Genomic DNA, 19,381 nt, shown 5'->3' on the forward strand with positions numbered 1-19,381 from the left:
ATGGTCCTGAGGGTCTCCAGGTTACATAGGTGAGGGCAAAATGGTCAAAATGAGGGCAAAAGGATTTAAAAGAAGAGTGGAACCTGCCAGAGGGGGCACACATCTGTATGCATGTGTGCTTTATCTACAATCTAGAGATTGAATGTTCATGGGCCCTAGAGGTACTAAACAAAATGCTAAATAAAAGTAAAGAAAAAAATACAAGTTCAGATCACCTTCTTTTTAAAAACATATCAGAGAATATTTATCATAGGCTGGCGTTTGTGCTTTGGCGTTTGATAGCCCCGCTGTTGCATTTTCACAGCTTCAGCCTTTTGATGTATCAGGCAGGCCGCTGTGCATCGTTTATTCTACGCCAGGCCCTGCCAGGAGCAAGGAGGCAGGGCAATGCAAGTAAAAACATTTTTACCCATTCATATTACTGGACTCACATCAGGTGAGTGGAGGGCCAAGCAGGACACACCCCTCTGATACCAGGTAAGATAACAAAGTTGATTTTATGGGGATGTGAGGGGACCTTAACTTTATCTATGGGAACCTGTCACTATCTGTATTTGTAAAAAATGTGGTAACAGGTTCCTTTTAAGTTAACATAAAGCCCTTCTTGACTTGGTGATTCTAAAACAAAAATACCCTCATTCTTATAAACAATCGATTATAGAAGATAATCAATGAATCCTATACCTCAGAAAATACAAGGAAATGTTACGTGTTTCATTAATGCAAATTAAATAGTTTTTATAATTTTTCGACCAAAGAATAGATGTTTATCCCCAAAATACCGTGCCTTAGAGCTCAGTCTGGAATACGCCAGTGATGTGATATGAATTTGCAGGAGAACTTTCATTTCCACACAGAAAGTAGGTCATATTGTTTTTACTGGAGAGAACAGAGCGCAATAAAACTTAACAGATGGAATAGCGTGGAGCTTGTCAGCTTCCTGTGGAACTACTACTTGCATCAGTCAGTTCTACGCATCAGCTCCTCGCTGGATGTAAGGCTCAGGTTACATGAAATGTCACGTTTTCAGCTGAATTCACTAGAATTTGGAGTCAAAATCTGGGGTCTAAAACGGTGCGGTCAAAGCTGCGGCTTATATTACCTCTATTCCAGTGCCATTGCTGGAATCGAAGCTGTCATTAGCCGTCGTTACCAGTCATTGCGGTGAATATTGACCTAGATTTATAGAAGACTGGAAAAAAAAAATCAGAAGACATAAAAAATATTACTAAGAGTTTTATATTCTCTGTTATCATCCAGCTACTTTCATGTTATAGAAAATCTAAACTCAAAATCCATCATGGTAAACACTTACTTATAGATCCAGGCAGACCGTTGTTATTAATGGCCTCCTTTCTTCAAAATCAATTTTTCATAATTATGGTAATTAGCCTGATGGTCTACCCTAGCCCCTCTGTGATCTGGCTTTACAGACTATTACACTGTCACTTCCTCTTTGCTCCCTCAGCCCCTCCATCTGCCTGATGTAATCTCACTGCACCAGAGAAGGTTTCAGCACATAGTGGGAGAGGGGAAGTACACCTGCACAGTGTAACAGCCTGTAAAGCTACAGAACGGATAGACTCTGGTAACTCCTGCCCAGAGACCATCAGGCTAATAAGCATCATTTTAAAAGTTGATTTTAGAAGGAATGAGGCGATGGGTGACAAATATAAGAAGATTACCACAGTCACGGTGCCTGGATCTATGAGTAAGTGTCCCTGGTTTATCATGATGGATTTTGATGGTTGATTTCCTTTAAACATGTATAACTAACATAGTGAAGAATGATCAAATAAACAAACTCACCTCAAAGTTTCCACAATCCAATGTTTTCTATAGATTATTTATTGCCTCTAACTTTATTTAGGGTTACTTTCTCGCTAATAATTTTTGTTTGAATCTGTATTCTTCTTCTCAATACTTCTGAGCTTCACAGATCAAGGGGAATGTTGAAATGGAAGAGTAGTATAATCTATATCTCGATCTCTAGTGGTCCAGTTTTAGGGAAATTGTGTCTAACTTTTTAGATAAAGAGCAGGCTTTGTATTTACTGGGTTATTCATTAGTCTTTGTCAAGTCCCCACAGTGCTACTTTCGAGGAATGATGCCTTCCACAATGCCCACTATAGTGTGTAATACTCTAGGTCTTGACTTTTGGGCAAGAGAGTTGTCAAGTACAAGCCAAGGACTGAGTATATGCAGAGTTGATTATTTTTTTTTTTTTAACTCTTTACTATCATTTTTTTTTTAAACTTAACAACGTCACAAAAACAATTAGGATTTAACCAAAACAAAACAATAGAAGGAAAAGATCTGTATGGGATTTATCTTACACAGAGATATATGTGGGAGTCAATGGGGATGGGAAAGAATGAAATAGATAAATTAAGGCCTGAAGTCATAAGGGGTCACCATCTTATATGGAACCCAAAAGGATCAGACAGAGTCAGACCTTTCCATCGTATTAGCGATAATCCATGACAAATGTTCTATCCATCTCAATTCTCTGATATGGTACAGAAATCGACAACAGAAGATAGGACTGATCGCTCCCAGAATCGGGCCACCAAACATTTAGCAGCTATAAGAACATGGGGGAGCTGCGGAGTTGATTATTAAGCCATGGGTTGGGGTAATAGCACAAATACAAAACGGGTACAGAATCTCACACAGGAGATATCACACTATGAAGCTTCACTGCCAAGGCCCCTGTAGGGGGAGGGAGGAATACTCTGCAAGTAGATGTCTATCCTACATGTGTTTTTTGTGGCCATCCAGTGGCTCTTATGTGCATTGCAAAATACCAAACGTTTCACCAACATGTTGAAATATTGGGCCACATTTACTAACGGCTTTGCACCCTACTTTTGTAGGACTGTGCACAATCTTCTAGGCTAAAACTTCTTGCACAGGTATTTAAGAAATGTCTGCGCTGCTATTGTGTTGCACAAGACCCTTTTGTGGCTCAACTGTGCTGGACTCTATGCCATAAAAATTTGGGGGCGTGCTGGTCGGTCCGACTGATTTGGACCACACATCATATTTAACATGGAAATTGTGTCACACACCCTGTGTTAAAGGAGCACCACAAAAAAGATGGTGAACTCTGTCGGGCCAGTGCAGGGAAGCGACAGATTCATGATTTCTGGCGCACAATCTTAATGAATATGTCGCACCAAGCATTATACATGGGCTGAGAACTTTTAGTGCAGTTTTCTATTTTCTAAGTAAATGGGGCACAATAATGGGACAGAAGAATATGTAAATGAGCCTCCAGTCTCATTTGGGCCTCCAGTGTACCTTAAAGGTCTCCAGGGGTCTCCAGTGTACCTTAAAGAAGCCCCTTGTGGCCCAGTCGTCTGCTAATTTGGCACTTTTGTCCAACTTCTCCCTCCATTCCAATCCTATGGAGTAGGTGACAGCTGACTGAGCCAGAAGGGTATGCAGCATCCCCTAAGGCTCATTTGCATATTAAAAGTAATTTTCTCAAAAAATAAGCCATTCACAGCTAAATGAAGAACATATCGAGGGTCATTTACTAAGGGCCCGATTCGCGTTTTCCCGACGTGTTACCCGAATATTTCCGATTTGCGCCAATTTCCCCTGAATTGCCCCAGGATTTTGGCGCACGCGATCGGATTTTGGCGCATCGGTGCCGGCATGCACGCGACGGAAAATCGGGGGGCGTGGCCGAAAGAAAACCCGACGGATTCGGAAAAACCGTCGCATTTAAAACAAAAAATGTATTGCGAAAATAGCACTTACCTTCACCAGGTATAGGCCGGTGAATTTCAGGGCATTCCAGCGCGCCTCCGGGGAACTCCACCGCAGAGAATGCGCCGCTGGTTTGCGAACGGACCGGGTAAGTAAATCTGCCCCATCGTGTTTCAGGGATGGCCAGTCAGTGTGTGGATTAAAATCATCAACGAGGAAGCGACATTAAAATGAAAGATGGTGTTCGCCCATCTTACCAGCATCCATTGCAGGTGTTATGGATTATGGGTGAGATCGGGTGTTATGGATTAGGGGCACAGATCCAAATGCTGTGGTTCAGCATCTGCAGAGATAGAAGTTGTAACTGGAGCCTGGAGTGTAAGGAATCCCAAAGGCTAATCTGCTACATAGGATGAATACAATACCTGATAAGTGGGGGTCCTGTTATAGAGTTTCTGGCTAGAGCTGTAGAGTGGCTCTACATACTGTAACTCCTGACACCTGATAATTATTACTAATCTTACTGTAACTTATATAATAATATGGCGCATGTCCTTCGACAACATGGCTTGTGCTACATCAGCTCCTAGATGAAAGGTCAATGCAGTTAATGATGCGTTACGCGCTTCCGTGTTTAATCTTATGAATCTGTCATGTTCAGGCTGTACGTTTGAGAACGGAGTTGTGGCAGGAAAGTAAAATATACAGCGCGCTGTGCTCCTAGCTACTGGACACTACACAAACATATGGCTGAGAACACATGTGCTGTAAACCCTCCCGGGAAGACCTGGTTACTGAGAAGAGGTTTACTAGAAACTGATATTTGGTCTCAAAATATAGTCAGGTTGACACGGTAACATTTGAGGTAGGGATAAATATTATCCTATAAATCACCCCAAAAATCACCTAGAATTTTCATCATTTTAGGACGTATTGATTGTAAGAGAATCATCAATCTTGCAACCTGTATTAAACCTCCTTCACTACAACCTTAGTCACACCTTTGGTTGTGGGCATATTGCCTCGTTATAAATGTGGCAACTTCCAAAGGACTGGCTGTGCAACAGGTGATTAAGAGTAGTGGTGTTATCCATGGATTTGTGTCTGATATCTAAATCATTACGATTTTGCTGTTCCTCTGGATTACTGTATTAGACCCTTGCCTCTACCTGAGCTTCTCTTCTGAGTCAACCCTTGATTTCCACAAGTATTTGACCTGGATTGCCTGACCTTCACTCTCTCTTCATATGTTCAGTTTTACTGATGGTTGTCTTGAGTAGTCCTACTAAGATGTTCCTGAGGAGCATAGTTCCTCAGGAACTTCTTAGTAGGTCTAGTCTACCATCAGTAAAACTGAATGTAGATGTCCTTTCAAGCATACATAGGGGATATATCACTACTCTGAGGCATAGTTTTGCACCCAAAAAGTTGCCCTATTATTGACAACGAAATGGCACACTTATGGCCATGCAACTCTTTGGGGTGTAAAAACTTCAGAGTTCTGATGATCCCCTCACCAGAATCTAATCTACTCTGCTAACTATAGTATTTTATCTCAGACCAAGTCCTGCTGACGAATCATCGTCCTACAACTTCATTAATTTAGTTAGAATGGAACCCTAATTTTCACAAACTTTGGCAATCCATTTTCTTGATCCTGGATTCCCCAGAAGTTGGACCCCCATCAATCAGATTGTTATCACCTATCCATACAAGCCATGATTTATTTTGCTGTGTGAACTGCACCTATTTCATGACCAACACAATTTGGTAGGGATGGTGCCGCGTCTATCTATCTATCTATCTATCTATCTATCTATCTATCTATCTATCTATCTAACAAATAATGAAAAAGGCAGCACAAAAAAATGTGGTGAAAAAACGGTGGTTTTAATCCATAGAAGACGACGTTTCGGCTCATATACAGGTGAGCCTTTGCACATAGCTTCAATTTTTGTGACTCTTTTGGGATATTTGCCGTGCTGCTTGGACTTTTCTACATTCTATCTATCTATCTACAAAAAAGGAGAGTCCGAAGCAGCACAGGTAGGCTAGGGTGCAGCAGCCGTAGGTCCCCTGGCTAGGGTCTGTCTAGGTAACTGTAGGAAAGAGGCAGCATTCCAGGGTACGTGGAAACGGGTGAAGCTTTATTCCATGTGCAACATTTCGGCGTTGAAGCCGGCCTTTTTCAAGCCTGCTTGAAAAAGGCGTGCCTCAACGCCAAAACGTTGCACATGGAATAAAGTTTCACCCGTTTCCACATACCCTGGAGTGCTGCCTCTTTCCTACAGTTATCTATCTATCTCCTATCTTTCTATCCATCTTTCTATTTTCCAGAATCATAAAGAATTCAGCTACACCAGTCTAGAAAAAATGGGTGCTCGATCCCCTGGGTTCCTTAAATCCTCCAAATATATCCTTGAAATAATGGTGGCACACCAAATAGGTAAAAAAAAACTGAATAACTTTATTCCAAGAGTGCTACGTTTCAGCTCCTCAATCAGGGGCCTTTCTCAAGCTTGAGAAAGGCTCCTGATTCAGGAACTGAAAGGTAGCACTCTTGGAATAAAGTAATTCCGTTTTTTTACCTATTTGGTGTGCCACCATTATTTGAAGGATATCGATCTATCCATCTATCTATCCATCCATCTATCTATCTATCTATCTATCTATCTCCTATCTATCTATCTCATATCTATCTATCTATCTATCTATCTATCTATCTCATATCTATCTATCTATCTATCTATCTATCTATCTATCTATCTATCTATTCACCTAAAATACAAAGAAAGGCAATAATCCAAAATCAAGTGAAATTACGGTGGATTTATCCAGTGCACGGCTTCATTTCAGATTCCATCTCTGAAGACTTTGTCGTGAGTAAAACATCTTGATGAACTGCACTGAATTGTTCTTCTTAGAATGAATCAGTTACTTGTCTTCCAGGGGTCTCCAGTACATGAGACAGGGGGGATTTCCCAATGCAAAACAAGAGAGACGGAAGAATTTTGACAACAGTGTGCCAAATATTTCTCATCTGTGGCTAACAACAAAGCGGCAGGATGCTCCAGGGTGATGGTCCAGGAAACATGAGAGAACCTTCTTTAGATCTGAAGAACAAACAGACAAAATATTTCTGTGCTGAATGAAGTAAAGTGAAGACTGAGGCCTTGACACCCGTCAAAACAAACCGGAAAACTGCTTATAGTGTCCTGCTTGTTGCTATAGCAGGACCAGACATCTGTAGTGGGAGTCCTCCAAACAGGTAGAGATGATCCTGGAGACACCATAAAAAACGCCAAGTCAGGCAATTCAGGAATGTACAAAATTTCAAGCGGAGCACAAAATTCTAATCTGAATTATACAATAAAATTCTGATTTTATGCTTCTAATTCTACATGACCTAATAACCTGAAGATCTTTTTTTATTTCTAAAATAGAAATGTATTTTATCCACTTTCTGATATTGTCCCAATGTTTAAAAATTACGGAATATAAATCATGAAGATCCTGGTACTGGGGGGAACATCATGGAAGTTTGATTATAAAAATCCAACCACAGGTAAATGATCAATAACTGATTGTAAGGAAATGTAATCATTGCAACTGCTGAATAAAAGAAATCACTTGGAATCCTATTTATTAAAAAAAAAAATCTATCCATCCATCTATCTATCTATCCATCCATCTATCTATCTCCTATCTATCTATCTATCTATCTATCTATCTATCTATCTATCTATCTATCTATCTATCTATCTCCTATCTATCTATCTATCTATCTATCTCATATCTATCTCATATCTATCTATCTCATATCTATCTATCTCATATCTATCTCATATCTATCTATCTATCTATCTATCTCATATCTATCTATCTATCTATCTATCTCATATCTATCTATCTCACATCTATCTATCTATCTATCTATCTATCTATCTATCTATCTATCATCTATCTCATATCTATCTATCTATCTATCTATCTATCTATCTCATATCTATCTATCTATCTATCTATCTATCTATCATCTATCTCATATCTATCTATCTATCTATCTATCTATCTATCTATCTATCTATCTATCTATCATCTATCTCATATCTATCTATCTATCTATCTATCTATCTCATATCTATCTATCATCTATCTCATATCTATCTATCTATCTATCTATCATCTATCTCATATCTATCTATCTCACATCTGTCTATCTATCTATCTATCTATCTATCTATCTATCTATCTATCATCTATCTCATATCTATCTATCTATCTATCTATCTATCATCTATCTCATATCTATCTATCTATCTATCTATCTATCTATCTATCTATCTATCTCATATCTATCTATCATCTATCTCATATCTATCTATCTATCTATCTATCTATCTATCTATCTATCTATCTCATATCTATCTCATATCTATCTATCTATCTATCTATCTATCTATCCATCCATCTATCTATCTCCTATCTATCTATCTATCTATCTATCTCATATCTATCTCATATCTATCTATCTCATATCTATCTCATATCTATCTATCTCATATCTATCTCATATCTATCTATCTATCTATCTATCTATCTATCTATCTATCTATCTATCTATCTCATATCTATCTATCTCATATCTATCTCATATCTATCTATCTATCTATCTATCTATCTCATATCTATCTATCTATCTATCTATCTCATATCTATCTATCTATCTATCTATCTCATATCTATCTATCATCTATCTATCATCTATCTCATATCTATCTATCTATCTATCTCATATCTATCTATCATCTATCTCATATCTATCTATCTATCTATCTATCTATCTATCTATCTATCTATCTATCTATCTATCTATCTCATATCTATCTATCATCTATCTCATATCTATCTATCTATCTATCTCATATCTATCTATCATCTATCTCATATCTATCTATCTATCTATCTATCTATCTATCTATCTATCTCATATCTATCTATCATCTATCTCATATCTATCTATCTATCTATCTATCTATCTCATATCTATCTCATATCTATCTATCTATCTATCTATCTATCTATCTATCTATCTCATATCTATCTATCTATCTATCTATCTATCTATCTATCTATCTATCTATCTAAACAGGGAAAGGCAAGGCAGCACAACCTGTGTTGGTTCTGGGTGCAAAGTCTGTAAACTCCGTGGCAAAGGATCCAAATAGTTTCAGGAAAGGCAGCAGCACTCCAATGTGAAGTCAAAACAGGGTGATCTTTATTTTCAAAGGTGCGACGTTTCGGTGAGCATTTCACCTTTTTCAAGCATACAAACAGTGGCCGGCATGTGCAATAAATAGACCTAATCACATTCCGATTGGTCAGTACAAACAAGGTGCAATACACATAAGTATACAAAATATTAGTGAAAAAATTACTATGATGCATTTTATAAAGGTATATAGAACTCACGTTACATTATCAGTGTAAAACAAGCAGTGACAAAGTGATTTAAAATAATGAAGGAACCTCCCGGTGTAGGACCGCCCCATCGTCAACAGCAATCATTCATAAAAACGAGATTGACCCGTAGTATCTGCTACAAAATAACATACCACACTCGAGGATTGGTGTCACGTGTTTAAAGACCGGAGGTAGAGCGTGTACCACGTGAGTGGGGTCGGTTGCCAACGGACGGCATCCAGGCGCATGCGCACTGCGCCATTCTAAGCCGCGGCGGCCATATTTGATTCGGGAGCCATGGCAATGGCTGGATATATCGAGGAGATAATGACGGTAAGTAAATCTATGTCCAAGCTGGCAGTCAGGGTCACATAACATTCACCCGATGGGTGCGTGTGAGCAATAGGGACTAGCGGAGCACAGAGGGGCCGCAAGTTAGCAGTCCCTCGTGCAATCGCTAATCGTCCCAGACACTCAGCATAAAGGACAAAGAACAGAAATATATAAAGAAGAATAAGGAAGGCCGTCGGGCCGTTGATGGGGTATCTTCAGTTGTAGCAGACAAGAGTATGGGTGTCGACTGGGGAAGCGGTCCCACCAAGGAGGAATCTAGAAGAGTGGAAACAAATAAAAATATTAGAGATATAACCGGAGAGGGGATCTCCCTCAAGAATAACAGCATGCTTAATACTTCGAAAAAATCATAAAAACGGCAGAACAGAGCGAACATTTAGGGCAGCAATTCTGACACATCATATTAATTCATTCAAGTTGAACTCAATATTAATCCCATGGGGCTGTAGTGTTCGGAGGCGATGAATCCATTCTAATTCTCTCTTTCTCAGCATCAGTTCTCTGTTCCCTCCCCTCCTGGGTACAGGAATATGGTCAATAAGCTGAAATTTGAGCTGAGATTCCTTATGTCCCTTTTCTGTGAAATGTCTGCTGACCGGCAGATCTAGTCTGCGTTTGCGTATGGTGTATCTATGCTGCGTGAACCTAGTCCTGAATTCGAGCGTAGTTTCACCAACATAGAGTAAATCGCAGGGACAAGATAATTTATAGACTACAAAGTCGCTGTTACAGTCGAGAAAATATTTAATACGATAAGTAATGTCATCATGAACGAATGTGTCACCCCGGATGGCATACGAGCAATTTATGCATGAACGACATGGGAAGCAACCTGTTTTGGCGGGACCGCTGATGGTCCTTTGTATAGTTTTACCAAGGGGACCCACATCAGATTTGACAAGACGGTCTCTAATATTTTTAGAGCATCTAAACGAGAGTAAAGGGGGATGAATGAATTCAGGGACACCGGAAGGTTCACTGGTCAGAATCCGCCAGTGTTTCCGTATTACTTTAGAAATTTTGTCACTATTGTCGTTAAATGTGGTGACAAAGGGAATTCTAGTGGTTAATTTCTCTGACTTGTTAGGAGACAGGAGCTCAAAGTGATTTTTGTTGTTGGCAATATTCAAATTTTTTTCAATAACCTTTCTAGGGTATCCCCTGCTACGAAATTTAGAAATCATTTTATCAGTATTCTTACGATACTTATTATCATCAGAGGAAATCCTCTTAACCCTGAGGAATTGACTCAGGGGTAGGGAATTAATCATGGCCCGAGGATGGCTGCTCTCATATCGCAGAATGGTGTTCCTGTCTGTCGGCTTCGTGTACAGATCTGTGCACAGGCCCCGATCCGTCCGTATAACCTGCACATCCAGGAACTGAACCATCTCTGTAGAGTGGACAAGAGTAAATTTAATGTCAGGATCGATGGTGTTGAGAAAAACATGGAAGTCACATAGTTCCTGGGCCGAGGCGGTCCAGAGGAGGAACACATCATCTATGTACCTCCACCACTTCAGAACATGTCGAAAGTGGTGGGATACATAGATCGAGTCCTCCTCCAGAGCCGCCATGACCATGTTGGCGTAACTGGGAGCCATATTTGCTCCCATGGCAACCCCCTTCAATTGAACATAGAAATCTTTACCAAAGAGAAAATAATTATTGTGTAACACTAATTCCAGTAGTTTCATAATGAAAATGATTTCCTGTTCTTTGAAGTCAGAGAGTCGTAGAGCCCTCTCCACAACTTGCATACCAAATTGATGTCTGATAGAAGTATACAATGACAAGTCGTATTATGTGGCTGAGATCCGCCGCCAACTAAGTGACGAATCCACTTACAAACACGTTACACAAGATCCCAAATTTGAGCTGGGACGTAGAATCAAATTCATTCTGGACATGGCATTACAATCTGGGACTATTAGTGAGGATATGCATAAATATTTATTTGTTAATAATCCGGTCACTCCAGTGATATATATCCTACCCAAAATTCACAAAAATCTTCAACAGCCCCCCGGACGACCAATTGTCTCCGGTAACGATTCCATCTTCTCACATATCGCCATTTTTCTTGATCGTGTTCTTCGACAATATGCCACACAAAGCCAATCGTATGTACAAGACACCTCTGATTTTCTCACTAAACTTCATGACACTAAGATTAATGACATGTCTACTCTTATTCTAGCCTCTTTTGATGTCACATCATTGTATACTTCTATCAGACATCAATTTGGTATGCAAGTTGTGGAGAGGGCTCTACGACTCTCTGACTTCAAAGAACAGGAAATCATTTTCATTATGAAACTACTGGAATTAGTGTTACACAATAATTATTTTCTCTTTGGTAAAGATTTCTATGTTCAATTGAAGGGGGTTGCCATGGGAGCAAATATGGCTCCCAGTTACGCCAACATGGTCATGGCGGCTCTGGAGGAGGACTCGATCTATGTATCCCACCACTTTCGACATGTTCTGAAGTGGTGGAGGTACATAGATGATGTGTTCCTCCTCTGGACCGCCTCGGCCCAGGAACTATGTGACTTCCATGTTTTTCTCAACACCATCGATCCTGACATTAAATTTACTCTTGTCCACTCTACAGAGATGGTTCAGTTCCTGGATGTGCAGGTTATACGGACGGATCGGGGCCTGTGCACAGATCTGTACACGAAGCCGACAGACAGGAACACCATTCTGCGATATGAGAGCAGCCATCCTCGGGCCATGATTAATTCCCTACCCCTGAGTCAATTCCTCAGGGTTAAGAGGATTTCCTCTGATGATAATAAGTATCGTAAGAATACTGATAAAATGATTTCTAAATTTCGTAGCAGGGGATACCCTAGAAAGGTTATTGAAAAAAATTTGAATATTGCCAACAACAAAAATCACTTTGAGCTCCTGTCTCCTAACAAGTCAGAGAAATTAACCACTAGAATTCCCTTTGTCACCACATTTAACGACAATAGTGACAAAATTTCTAAAGTAATACGGAAACACTGGCGGATTCTGACCAGTGAACCTTCCGGTGTCCCTGAATTCATTCATCCCCCTTTACTCTCGTTTAGACGCTCTAAAAATATTAGAGACCGTCTTGTCAAATCTGATGTGGGTCCCCTTGGTAAAACTATACAAAGGACCATCAGCGGTCCCGCCAAAACAGGTTGCTTCCCATGTCGTTCATGCATAAATTGCTCGTATGCCATCCGGGGTGACACATTCGTTCATGATGACATTACTTATCGTATTAAATATTTTCTCGACTGTAACAGCGACTTTGTAGTCTATAAATTATCTTGTCCCTGCGATTTACTCTATGTTGGTGAAACTACGCTCGAATTCAGGACTAGGTTCACGCAGCATAGATACACCATACGCAAACGCAGACTAGATCTGCCGGTCAGCAGACATTTCACAGAAAAGGGACATAAGGAATCTCAGCTCAAATTTCAGCTTATTGACCATATTCCTGTACCCAGGAGGGGAGGGAACAGAGAACTGATGCTGAGAAAGAGAGAATTAGAATGGATTCATCGCCTCCGAACACTACAGCCCCATGGGATTAATATTGAGTTCAACTTGAATGAATTAATATGATGTGTCAGAATTGCTGCCCTAAATGTTCGCTCTGTTCTGCCGTTTTTATGATTTTTTCGAAGTATTAAGCATGCTGTTATTCTTGAGGGAGATCCCCTCTCCGGTTATATCTCTAATATTTTTATTTGTTTCCACTCTTCTAGATTCCTCCTTGGTGGGACCGCTTCCCCAGTCGACACCCATACTCTTGTCTGCTACAACTGAAGATACCCCATCAACGGCCCGACGGCCTTCCTTATTCTTCTTTATATATTTCTGTTCTTTGTCCTTTATGCTGAGTGTCTGGGACGATTAGCGATTGCACGAGGGACTGCTAACTTGCGGCCCCTCTGTGCTCCGCTAGTCCCTATTGCTCACACGCACCCATCGGGTGAATGTTATGTGACCCTGACTGCCAGCTTGGACATAGATTTACTTACCGTCATTATCTCCTCGATATATCCAGCCATTGCCATGGCTCCCGAATCAAATATGGCCGCCGCGGCTTAGAATGGCGCAGTGCGCATGCGCCTGGATGCCGTCCGTTGGCAACCGACCCCACTCACGTGGTACACGCTCCACCTCCGGTCTTTAAACACGTGACACCAATCCTCGAGTGTGGTATGTTATTTTGTAGCAGATACTACGGGTCAATCTCGTTTTTATGAATGATTGCTGTTGACGATGGGGCGGTCCTACACCGGGAGGTTCCTTCATTATTTTAAATCACTTTGTCACTGCTTGTTTTACACTGATAATGTAACGTGAGTTCTATATACCTTTATAAAATGCATCATAGTAATTTTTTCACTAATATTTTGTATACTTATGTGTATTGCACCTTGTTTGTACTGACCAATCGGAATGTGATTAGGTCTATTTATTGCACATGCCGGCCACTGTTTGTATGCTTGAAAAAGGTGAAATGCTCACCGAAACGTCGCACCTTTGAAAATAAAGATCACCCTGTTTTGACTTCACATTGGAGTGCTGCTGCCTTTCCTGAAACTATCTATCTATCTATCTATCTATCTATCTATCTATCTATCTATCTATCTCATATCTATCTATCTATCTATCTATCTATCTATCTCATATCTATCTATCATCTATCTCATATCTATCTATCTATCTATCTATCTATCTATCTATCTATCTATCTATCTATCTCATATCTATCTATCTATCTATCTATCTATCTATCTATCTCATATCTATCTATCTCATATCTATCTATCTATCTATCTATCTATCTCATATCTATCTATCTATCTCATATCTATCTATCTATCTATCCATCTATCTATCTATCTATCTATCTCATATCTATCAGATGGAGGCTGGTGCTGGATTATTTATTTTATTTGTTAGGCTATCTCTCTTCCAGAAATAAGCCACATACATGTGCCGAGGACTGGTACACAGGAGCGAGTGAGCTGACACATTTGTTTGCTTTCTATTGCTATTGCTCCTATAGTATCACACCCATCTCTTTCCTGCAGCTTAGCTCTGGTTCATAGTTAGCCCATTGTGATTGACAGCTTCTTACACTGATCATCTGCTGTTGCTTAGATTTGTGAGTTCTGGCCCATTCACTATTTAGAGCGCGTTCTGAGATTACATAAAAGTCCTGCCACCCTATTTAAGGTGCTGAATATAAGTACATAATTCAGTTTTATATTTATGATTTTGTACCTTGTTTGCTCTCTCTGTTGTGACCTGGCTTGGCGACCATTCTTCTGTTTTTATTGTTTTCTATTTGTCTATGAGTTTTGCACTTTGGCATAGAGATGGATCATCAGTTGTTCTGTACCACCTAGGGAACAAAAGAATAGCATGCTGTTGGGGCTATTAGGCCTATTAATCTATCTATCTATCTATCTATCTATCTATCTATCTATCTATCTATCTATCTATATATCTATCTATCTATCTATCTGTCCAGCATTCAAGAAACAGGCAGATTTTCCACTTTTAATTAGTGAGCTGTCCATTTTTTAATACTTCTTATACTACATTGAAGGAGCTACCAACCAACTTTTCGCAATCCATATCCATTCAAAAATTAGAAATGAGAGAAATATTGCTAATTTAGCTTGTAAAATTGTCCCAATATCAACATAATAGAAAGATAGAGTGATAGACAGATGATAGATAAATAGATACGAGGTAGATTATATACCATATATACTTGAGTATAAGCCTAGTTTTTCAGCACAAAAAAATGTGCTGAAAATCCAAACTCGGCTTATACTCAAGTAAAAAAAAATCAAAACTCACCTTTCTGGCTTCCCTCGCTGTTGGCTATATACTGGGGCAGGTGGCTGGCTATATACTGGGGCAGGGGGCTGGCTATATACTGGGACAGGGGGCTGGCTATATACTGGGGGATATGGGCTGGAAGGCTATATACTGGGGGGTAGGTGCTGGCTATATACTATGGGACAGGGTCCGGCAGGCTATATACTGGGGAGACTGTGACCAATACATTTCCACCCTCGGCTTATACTCGAGTCAATAGGTTTTCCCAGTTTTTTTGTGGTAGAATTAGGGGCCTCGGCTTATACTTGGGTCGGCTTTTACTCGAGTATATGCGGTATATATATAAATATATATATATATATATATATATATATAATCTATTTATTTTGTATTGATTTATCGATCATCTGTATGATATATATATATATATATATATATATATATATATATCATATCTATCTATCATCTGTCTATCACTCTATCTTTCTATTATGTATCCATCTCCCATCTATCTATAGTAACAGTGAGTTGCATGCTTCAAGGTTTACATTGGTTACTTAGGTGATAGATAAATATGACGGGATTCTCCACGAGGGCTTCTCACAATGGCCGCCTCTGTCTGAGCTGTTAGTATAGCAATGTATGTGCTTTTATGTCTGGAGCCCGCTGCACCATATGTCACCGTGGTAACTGCTGTTTCTAAAAGCAAACCCTAGATGCATGATTTCAGAAACACAAAGAGTGGTATATGCTGGTACAAGAAAATATATGTCAACTTGTGGCGGCAGCTTCCTGGATTCCTGAAAAGCGCCGGTCGCGAAGAAAAACTGTTAATCCATGAAGAAGGAAGGATAAAAAAGTTATACTTTCAGGAGGTTTTGACAGTATATTTCTTTCTACTGTGCTTTTTGCTGTAGTTCTATTACATAAGGTTAAGTAAGCACAGTAATAACAGTAAATGGCCAATATTTCATCATTAGGATAGCCAATTTTATCATATAGTTAATATAAATAAAATCTACCTGCATCCAGCCCTTAGTATGTCAGGCGGTGTATATATCAGCCATTGGGATGTGGATTCCTTGTGTCACCTCAATGGGGTTAACTCCAGGGTCGGCGCAGCACTGACCATACCCGGGCAAGTGCCGGGGCCCAGAGCTGCTGGGGGGGTCCACATAAGCCTGTAGATGAGTAATCCATGAGGGTGAGTGGGGCTTTATATAAAATAACCACGAGGGGACTGATTGGTATGATAAAATAAGGAATATTTTAGGGAACAGGAGACTTTTAGTTTCTGAATTTTAATGCCACCATAGGAGTTCACTGCTAAGGGACTCACAGAGACTCGGTTACCCAGGGGCCTATTGAAACCTGGAGCCGACTCTGGTTAATCCCACGAGCAATATCCTAGTGTCCAGGTCAGTGTTTCTTCCTTTCACCCATATATAAGGATTTGGACTTTGCTGTGACAAGGACATAAAGATACAAAGTCCTAGTGTATGTAAAAGCTTTTCTCAGCAGGTTAGAGTAAAATAATGCAAGGCAACTGGGGTCAGGATAGAGAAAGGTCAGAGACAGTCCAAAATCAGGAAACAGCAATCCCAGAACCAAAGAACCACCATCTGGCAACAGCAGAGGACACATGGCCATGATGCAATAAATGTGATCATCCGGAAAAGTTCAGGAAGGGGATCCACAAGGGAGACCAGGACAGTGGTGGTTGTGCCACCAGAGAAGTTGACACTCCTACGGTTATCCCACTATGATTCATGTAGGAACACCATTACTAAAACCGGCCCATTTGAAAGGACTTTCAGCTGCAGAAAAATCTCAGAAATATCTACATCTTAATTTTCCTAGAGTAGTCCAAGTGGCCATATCCAAAAAGTTGAACAAGGTTAAAAGATTGTAACTAGCTTCTCATAATTCTCCAATGTTGTTCCTCAGCACCAACCTTGAGGCATCCAATGAAACTGTAGATTCACCAATCTCCTGGCAAGATCTTCATGGCCAACCTACAAAGATCTACAAGCGCCAGACTCAGTCCTAGGATGGGCCCAAGCACCGAGGCACTTAGGAGTCCTCTCTTTTATATCTCAAAGCTTAGGGGTTATTGCCATTATATTGTTAAGCTTAGAAGTCCAATTAAAAAAATCTCAAAGCTTAGGAATCCTCTCCATTGTAGCTTAAAGTTTAGGATGCCTCTCCATTACAATGCTAAGCCTTAGAGCTCCCTCTATTACTTTCTTAGCTGGGGAGTCCTCTACATTAGAACCCATTGTAGCCACCACTCTATTACAATGCTTGGCTTACCAAATCCAAATCCAAAAACTGTTCATATTGGTTCGATTTAAATGCAGATGATGACTTTGGCAATGGTATTTAAATGGTTGTTGGCATTAATCACTGGTATTACTGGTAGGGTGGAGCCAGACCCCAACCCAGACTCAAACTTCTAATGGGTCCAGGGAACATGTAGTGCCAAAGTTCAGCAAGGACCCAAACCTGCCTTTTTGGGTCCACTCAGTACTACTCTCTATTACAATGCTAAGCTTAAGCTTAGGAGTCCTCCCTTTACATTGCTTGGATTAGGATATTGCTGTTCTTCATTACATCACTCAGGTTATAAGTTTTGGGTTTGGATTTTACAGGAGTTTACAGGACACTGATTCCTACGGCTTACATGGATGTCGGTGATGGGGATGGTGACTTTGAAACTCAAACAAATGCTTAACCCTGTCATGTCACATGAAGTTACACCAAGAGACAACCTCGGCTCATCTGCACTGATACACTGGGACCTGCTGCATCTGTATATTCCAACGTATTAACCTCTTATGATAACACTTCAGATCTGGTATTCGCTGCCATCATTATGTATTCTTTGAAGTGGTTTCTTTCAGGTGGATGAAAGATAAAACACAGTCTGTGGTTTCATGAAGTCTTGAGAAATGCAAAAGCGAACAAACTGCAGGGTTTCCTTGGAGGAACCTTGCCGATTTCTTACACAGATAATGGTAATAATTCTGGGGAATAATGTGGGGGTTCCTGTGTGTAATGAGGTGGCTTCACTGTTATGTAGGTGTTTGATAGTGTAGTAGGACATGTTTTAATATATATTTTTCTTTGTGATGTAGTAGATTCTTGTATGATGCAGAGCTCCAGTGCTCTGTGTCTCCCCTGCCTTGCTCTGCACTAGATCTCTGTACAAGCAGTAGCACTGATTCTGTGTCCTAATTGGCTGAGTGGCTTGTGCACGTTCACGTGAATGCTCAAATTGTTATTGTTTAAATTAAGGTATATATTTATTTACAAAGGACACGTAAATGAAATTCTTTACTGTCAAGATGTGGAGTTCCACGGCATGGATGGCCAATCTACGGGTAAAGGAGATATAAAAAAGGGGAGTCAGAGGGTAAGCCTGGGGTGTCCTCGGATATGTGAGTAGCTTAATAAATAATAAAGCATAACAGGGCTCACCTCAGGAATTGTTATTGGCATCATTGCCCTTAGCTGATGTCACAACCAGGAAGTCCCGCCCACTTCAGAAAAAGCTGAGATTTTATTACAGATAGCCTCATATATCTATTAGCTCTATATCTCAGGATAGGAAGAAGCCAGAAGCATGATACAGATATCATTGGAATGGTTGTCAATAGCTGTCTTCAGTTGTGCTAAAACTAATTTTTTTCAAGTAACTTTACAGTTACACTTCAAGTTAACCATAAATATCTGTGGGTCCTATCACAGATTTAGGATATAGGGGCTTTAAGCCTAAATATTTCCTCCACCGTTGTTATGCTCCGACACCCTCTACCTTCTTACCATGGAGATATCCTTTGTGAAGCAACCTGTAAAATTCCGGAGATTCTGACGGGATTCCGATGACGCGCACCACGCGGCTTTATTTTCCAGGGTCTGAGTAAGGAGACAGCTGCTTTTCATAGGGACGTGTTGATTTGATGCTTCTTTCGACAACAAGCTGCCAATGAAC

General features: G+C 40.1%; 1 long non-coding RNA gene across 1 annotated transcript; it reads right to left on the reverse strand.

Moving 5' to 3' along the window:
- Positions 1-6,546: 6,546 nt before the first annotated feature.
- On the reverse strand, positions 6,547-16,059 carry LOC140116783 (uncharacterized). The gene is made up of 3 exons (XR_011852959.1): positions 15,936-16,059; positions 14,821-14,941; positions 6,547-6,830 (listed from the first exon to the last, which is right to left on the reverse strand). It is a non-coding gene; the product is annotated as an uncharacterized lncRNA (long non-coding RNA).
- Between the last annotated feature and the right edge of the window lie 3,322 nt (positions 16,060-19,381).

Source organism: Engystomops pustulosus, chromosome 2 (genome assembly GCF_040894005.1).
Source record: "Engystomops pustulosus chromosome 2, aEngPut4.maternal, whole genome shotgun sequence".
NCBI classification, from domain to species: Eukaryota; Metazoa; Chordata; class Amphibia; order Anura; family Leptodactylidae; genus Engystomops; species Engystomops pustulosus.